This window comes from Perca fluviatilis, chromosome 4 (assembly GCF_010015445.1).
Source record: "Perca fluviatilis chromosome 4, GENO_Pfluv_1.0, whole genome shotgun sequence".
NCBI classification, from domain to species: Eukaryota; Metazoa; Chordata; class Actinopteri; order Perciformes; family Percidae; genus Perca; species Perca fluviatilis.
Genome location: NC_053115.1, coordinates 829,558 through 836,530, shown reverse-complemented (window position 1 = coordinate 836,530; position 6,973 = coordinate 829,558). Strand labels below are relative to the sequence as shown.

Here is a 6,973-nt window from a genome sequence, read left to right as displayed (position 1 = left end):
GTTTAATAGGCGTTCCCTCTCGGGAGCAGGCAGAGTGTTGCGCATGTGCATTTTTTCAAAAAGTGGAGAGGGCGGATCTTTTCTAAAATTCGGGATAATCCTCCACTATACCTTTAACAGCTGTCTGCTATGCCAAATTGACGAAAGACACAAAGTGGAAATCATTATAACCGTTATAGGGGCGGCTGTGGCTCAGTGGTAGAGTGGTTCGATCCCAGGCCCTGCAGCCCCATGCCGAAGTGTCCTTGGGCCAGACACTGAACCCCGAGTTGGAGTGTGACATCGGAGTGTAAATGTGTGTGTGAATGTTTATCTGATGAGCAGGTGGCACCTTGTACAGCAGCCTCGGCCACAGTGTGTGTGAATGGTGAATGGTTCCTGTACTATGTTAAAGCGCTTTGAGTAGTCGTTAAGACTAGAAAAAGCGCTATATAAAAACCATTTACATAACTGGAGGTTGTAAAATGAACCTATACAATTATAATATTATGGGACGTCTCTTGTTTCTGTGTCGTTTCTGTGAAGACCACTTGTGGAATCAGCAGCCCCTACCACTTTGCAACCTTATTGACTGGTGGAGACATGGCAGTGGAGGTTCACCTGCAGGGTCTGGCCAATCCTCTTCAGCGGTGCGGTCTTAACGGGCTGCAGCAGGCCGGCCAGAGAGCTCACCCTGGACACCAGTTTACTGCGCTTGGTGCTGGGCTCCTGGAGGAGAGAACGGAGTCAAACTATGTTCACATTATCACACAAAAACAAGAGTCCTGTGCTCCAATGTGTGAAGCCCAGAGGTATTAATATGAGGGCAGGCCTGTAGCCAGCCTAGTGGAAGTGGGGGGACCCGTTTCTTTTTGCAATTTTTCCTTCATTTTGTTATTAAAAGGTTTATTTAGATAGGGACAGATACAAAAAAAAACATAGATAAGCTTCAACAGTCATCTGACGTATGTATCAGCTAATTCTCGACACTTGTCCCTAGTGGGGCTTTTGGTTACAAATAAAAATACAGATTTACATCGTTATTAAAAATACAATAAAGATGAAAAAAAAAAAAGAAATGAAATGCAAAAGGAAGTAAAGTATACAATGAGAGCACGGTGTAAAAACTAAATATGAGAGCAAGATTGTTCCCGAATTAGCCACAAAATGGTATTTCTTTTTTAAAAGTGGCCTAATGTTGGGATACATTTCAAGTGGTCTGGCAGAAAGTTCCAGAATTTCGCCCCTTTTACTGAAAAGGCAGTTTGGGCAAATGATGTTCTACGGAAAGGGATGCTACAATTGCCTTTTAATTTAATTGCCTTGTGACCTACTTTATTTTGATGTCCTTGGCCTCATAGATGTTGCTATGAGTGTATAAAGCTATGCTGCGTTCCAGGGACAATTTTTAGCCCGTAAATTACGACTTCAAGTCACGACTCACGACTTGGTAGCGTTCCAGACACGACAGAAACAACAAACTCTTCTAGCTAGCGTTAGCATTAGCCAGCGGCTCCCTAACGTTGACGTTAGCTCACGCTAGCTGATACTAGCGATTTCTAGTCGGCGACATATTTTGGGCTTCATTTAATAAACATAACCTGTAGTAGTACACAGTCGTATGTGTATTGTTTTGATTACAATGTGCGGAATGACTTTACGTTGCCTATTTATGTCTATTTATTTATATTTCTCACCATTAACCAAAAGAAAGTTTTTCCTCGCCACTGTTGCACCAAATGCTTGCTGCTCGTGGGACATTGTTGGGTCTCTCTAAATTATAGAGCGTGGTCTAGACCTACTCCATCTGTAAAGTGTCTTGAGATAACTCTTGTTATGATTTGATACTATAAATGAAATTGAATTGAAAATGTATTTCGGCTTTCTTTAACAACTGTTTGGTGGCGCTAGGGTACAACCATCTGGTAGGTATTTCAGTCTGGACCAAAGTAGTGGACCGACCGACATTGCCATGCATAGGTGCATCCATGCTGCTAGTATGGCTGAAAATAATGCTTTTCCGAGGTGTGCGTACCTACTCGGAAAATATACAATCTCTGCTTGACTCTGTAGCTGTCAATCACAGTTCTCAGATATTTAGTTTACAGAGATATTAAGTTGCAGATGCTCACTTTAGAGAAGCTGCAACCAGAGAAGGCTTTCTGTCAATAGACTTAGTCTGAGCTTTTTAAACAGTGTGTGTGTGTGTGTGTGTGTGTGTGTGTGTGTGTGTGTGTGTGTGTGTGTGTGTGTGTGTGTGTGTGTGTGTGCAGAATGTTCTAGTAGTTTACTTTGAAGTTTACTCTGCATTGTTGCTGCTGTAATATGCTGCAGGTTAACAATAGTTTGACTCAAAGTCCTTCCCTCTCTGGCCTCAGGCCTCCATATTTTTAGGTTGTGTCTCTGTGTGTGAAAATGCCACCAGGATGCTTGTCCCCGATACAGACTTACAATAAATCAATAAGTGTGTGTGTGTGTGTGTGTGTGCATGTGTGTGTGTGTCTGTGTGTGCGTGCATGCGAGCGTGTGTGTGTTTGTCTGTGTTTGCGCGTGTGTGTGTGTGTGCATGTGTGTGTGTGTGTCTGTGTGTGCGTGCATGCGAGCGTGCGTGAGTGAGTGCGTGTGTGTGTGTCTGTGTGTGTCTCTGTATGTGCATGTGTGTGTGAGTGTGTCTGTGTATGTGTCTGTCTGTGTATGTGTGTGTGTGTGTGTGTGTGTCTGTGTGTGTCTCTGTATGTGCATGTGTGTGTGTGTCTGTGTGTGTGTGTCTCTGTGCGTGCATGTGTGCGTGTGTGTGTCTGTGTGTGTCTCTGTATGTGCATGTGTGTGTGTGTGTGTCTGTATGTGTCTCTGTGCGTGCATGTGTGTGTGTGTGCGTGTTGTGTGTGTGTGTGTGTGTGTGTGCACGAACAATCAGCTGACCTACTGGAACACAGGAACCATCAAACGCAGTTTCCATCAACACAGCCAGGAATCAGTTGACCAAAAATAAATCGACCTCAGATGTTTTTTTCCCGTTTTTTTTTTTGTCCTCGATCGCCTCCAAGTCACAGATAAGATTTTTAACGTGAGTTTCAAGTTCAAGTCCCAAATCTGACAACAGATTTTCCACAGTTTTCAATCATTTTACCATCATTATTTAAGTTTTTTTATCTTGTCTCTTGAAATCACCAGTTAAGAAGAATGAAGAATAACGGAAACACCAGTTTAACTATACTGAACCAAATTAGAACTGCAACACTAACCATAACACCAGATACTGACTGGTTTTTGGACCCAAATACAGTAAAACTGCACATTTAAGAGTGGCCTTTCATTTTGGCCTGCCTAAGGAACACCTGTGCAATAATCATGCATGGATTATGTGTGAGGTGGATGGATTATCTCGGCAAAGGAGAAGTGCTCACTGACACAGATTTAGACACATTTGTGAACAATATTTGAGAGAAATAAGCCTTTTGTGTACGTAGAAAACAGTCTTAGATCTTTGAGTTCAGCTCATGAAATATGGGGGTAAAAACAAAAGTGTTGTGTTTATAATTTTGTTCAGTATATGTTATTTAAGTCGGTGTGTTTTCTCTCAATTGCCAGATGATACTGTTGTATTTATTAAAGGTCTAACTGTCAGAGAGGATAGTAAATATCCAGTTTATTTGCTTTACACTTGAGAAGTTTCCATTGGACATGTTGTAATGAGTTTCTGTGTGTGATGGGGTTCAGCTGATTCAATCTGACAAAGATCAATTGAGTGCAGTTGGTCAACAACAGTCTGGTTATCTAATTACAGCAGCTTCACAGCAGACAGACTCTCCTGAAACAGCCTACGGTACATGTTTAGCCTCATGTGTTACCTTTAAAACTCATGTTTAATTGTCTTTGCTGGCATCCAAAGTGATAATTATCATCTGTGATATAAAAACTGTTTCCACACAGTAGCATATCCTACAGTCAACGTTATTGTTTTTAAACCATGATTGCGGTATATATGATTGCATGATATAACTTAATTTTTTTTAAATCGCATTAATTGCATGCCGCCCTTTATTCATTTATTTTACACTTCACTCGGCTTCGCGTCGTGGCGAAGGCCGGTTACACACTGGCTGCGTGGTGTGTCTGTTTTTATTTCGGCTCCCATGTTAACAGGTTAGAGCGTGGGATGGCAGACAGTCATTTTGAATTGGAGGGAAGCGACTGTTACGTTTATAATTAGAGTACACAGATTAGGGGTGTGCAAAAAAATCGATTCGTATTCAAATCACGATTCAAGCTCTACCGATTCATAATCGATTCATATTTAATTAATTAATTTTTTTATTTAAAAAAAAAAATCTAAATTGTATGTCTACTGCAATCACATGATGGATAGATAGACAGACAGACAGACAGACAGATGGATAGATGGACAGACAGACAGACAGACCGATAGACAGACCGATAGATAGATCGATAGATAGATGGATTGATGGCTAGACAGACAGACAGACCGATAGATAGATCGATAGATAGATAGATACTTTATTGATTCCCAAGGGGAAATTCAAGGTCCCAGTAACTTACAGACATTGATGTTAAAATAACAAATCCACATGAATAATATGGACAATAAAAGATCCAAAATAAACAAAATAAAAAATCCACATTAATGTACTAAGGGATGTATGTATGTATGTATATATATATATATATATATATATACATACACACAGTACAGGCCAAAAGTTTGGACACACCTTCTCATTCAATGTGTTTCCTTTTTATTTTCATGACTATTTACATTGTAGATTCTCACTGAAGGCATCAAAACTATGAATGAACACATATGGAATTATGTACTTAACAAAAAAGTGTGAAATAACTGAAAACATGTCTTATATTTTAGATTCTTCAAAGTAGCCACCCTTTGCTTTTTTTGATAACTCTGCAAACCCTTGGTGTTCTCTCAATGAGCTTCATGAGGTAGTCACCTGAAATGGTTTTACCTTCACAGGTGTGCTTTGTCAGGGTTCATTAGTGGAAGTTTTTCCCTTATTAATAAGAAAGCTCAGATGGACCAATCAGGAATCTTCTCCTTATGAGGTCATAAGGGGAAAGGTTACCTCCCCTTTCTCTGCTTTGCCCCCCCAGAGAATTTGGCCCCCCCATGAGAGAGAGAGAGAGACATCATGGCTTTCAAACGAGCAAAGTGGCAGTTGGTCAAGGCCACTTTTTAGAGTATTAGGGGACCACTAAGGTCTATATAAAAGAGACTTCAGATACAGTATTAGGGGACCACTAAGGTCTATATAAAAGAGACTTCAGATACAGTATTAGGGGACCACTAAGGTCTATATAAAAGAGACTTCAGATACAGTATTAGGGGACCACTAAGGTCTATATAAAAGAGACTTCAGATACAGTATTAGGGGACCACTAAGGTCTATATAAAAGAGACTTCAGATACAGTATTAGGGGACCACTAAGGTCTATATAAAAGCAACCAAAGAGCACCATGTCATGGGACCTTTAAAGGCAGAAAAGCCGAAAGAAATAATCTTTAAAATAAACATAAGTACAACTAAATAATTCAGCGTGCTGAGATTAGTAGGAGTAGTTATGTAGAGGATATTTCCTCTATCTTACCTCCACCTGTTTCCCCATGTTGTTGTTCCCTTTGCTGTACTCCACAGAGCATCCAGACTTAAACCGGTGTACCAGCAGAAAGAGGGGGCTCTGCCCCACCACCATACTGCTCACCACAACACCCAGTACAGGATCTGGACCTTTCCCAGTACCGAGAGAGCTTCCAGAAATATTTTCAAACTGGTCCAGGATGATCCAGGTGTAAATGTTCAGAAGTGGATTAATTAATGCTGGTAAGGAGACTGGAAGAACTGAACTTCAGCAGAGTGTCAAGAAGGAGTCTGGTACTGGTTAGAGGGTCCGGTAAGAGTTAGAAAACTGAAGAGCATCCAGAAACTGTCTGGAGATATTGTGAGGTGGCTACAGAAAGTGACCCCAAACAGGGGTTTTAGTGCTGGTCAGAAATACTAGAGACACTGGTGAAGAATCCACAAGGAAACAGGAGAGTCTAGAAAGAGTCTGGTACTGGTTTTGTGTCCAGAAAATGTCTGGTTTTTAGTATTCAGTGTCCATAAATAATTTGGTACCGACAAAGCTTCCAGAATGAGCTGGTACTGGTTGAGCATTTACAAAGTCTTGAGTGCTTTTAGTATCCGAAAAGTTCTGGATATGCACCCAGAAAGAGTTTGGTACCAGAGGTAGTGTCCTGAAAACGCAGTCAGTTTCTGGATCCAGCTCTAGTGCTGAGAAAGAGTCCAGTAAAGGTCAGAGTCCAGTCCAGTAAAGGTTGGGTCCCACTAGCGTCCAGTAAAGGTTGGGTCCCACCAGAGTCCAGTAAAGGTTGGGTCCCACCAGTCCAGTAAAGGTTGGGTTCTACCAGTCCAGTAAAGATTGGGTCACACCAGAGTCCAGTATAGGTTGGGTTCTACCAGTCCAGTAAAGGTTGGGTACCACCAGAGTCCAGTAAAGGTTGGGTCCGACCCGAGTCCAGTAAAGGTTGGGTACCACCAGAGTCCAGTAAAGGTTGGGTCCGACCCGAGTCCAGTAAAGGTTGGGTACCACCAGTCCAGTAAAGGTTGGGTACCACCAGTCCAGTAAAGGTTGGGTCCGACCCGAGTCCAGTAAAGGTTGGGTACCACCAGTCCAGTAAAGGTTGGGTCCCAACAGAGTCCAGTTAAGGTTGGGTAACACCAGAGTCCAGTAAAGGTTGGGTACAACAAGAGTCCAGTAAAGGTTGGGTCCCACCAGAGTCCAGTAAAGGTTGGGTACCACCAGTCCAGTAAAGGTTGGGTCCCACCAGAGTCCAGTTACGATTGGCTACCACCAGAGTCCAGTAAAGGTTGGGTACCACCTGAGTCCAGTAAAGGTTGGGTACCACCAGTCCAGTAAAGGTTGGGTCCCAACAGAGTCCAGTAAAGGTTTTGGTACCACT

At 42.0% G+C, this 6,973-nt stretch overlaps 1 protein-coding gene across 1 annotated transcript in view; it reads right to left on the bottom strand.

Annotated features, from left to right (window-relative positions):
• Positions 1-581: 581 nt before the first annotated feature.
• LOC120557002 (interleukin-17 receptor D-like) overlaps positions 582-6,973 on the bottom strand; it is a 79,509-nt gene continuing 73,117 nt past the window's right edge. The window contains exon 15 of the mRNA XM_039796998.1: positions 582-708. The gene's annotated coding sequence lies outside the window, so the exon portion shown is untranslated. The remainder of the gene's footprint in view (positions 709-6,973) is intronic.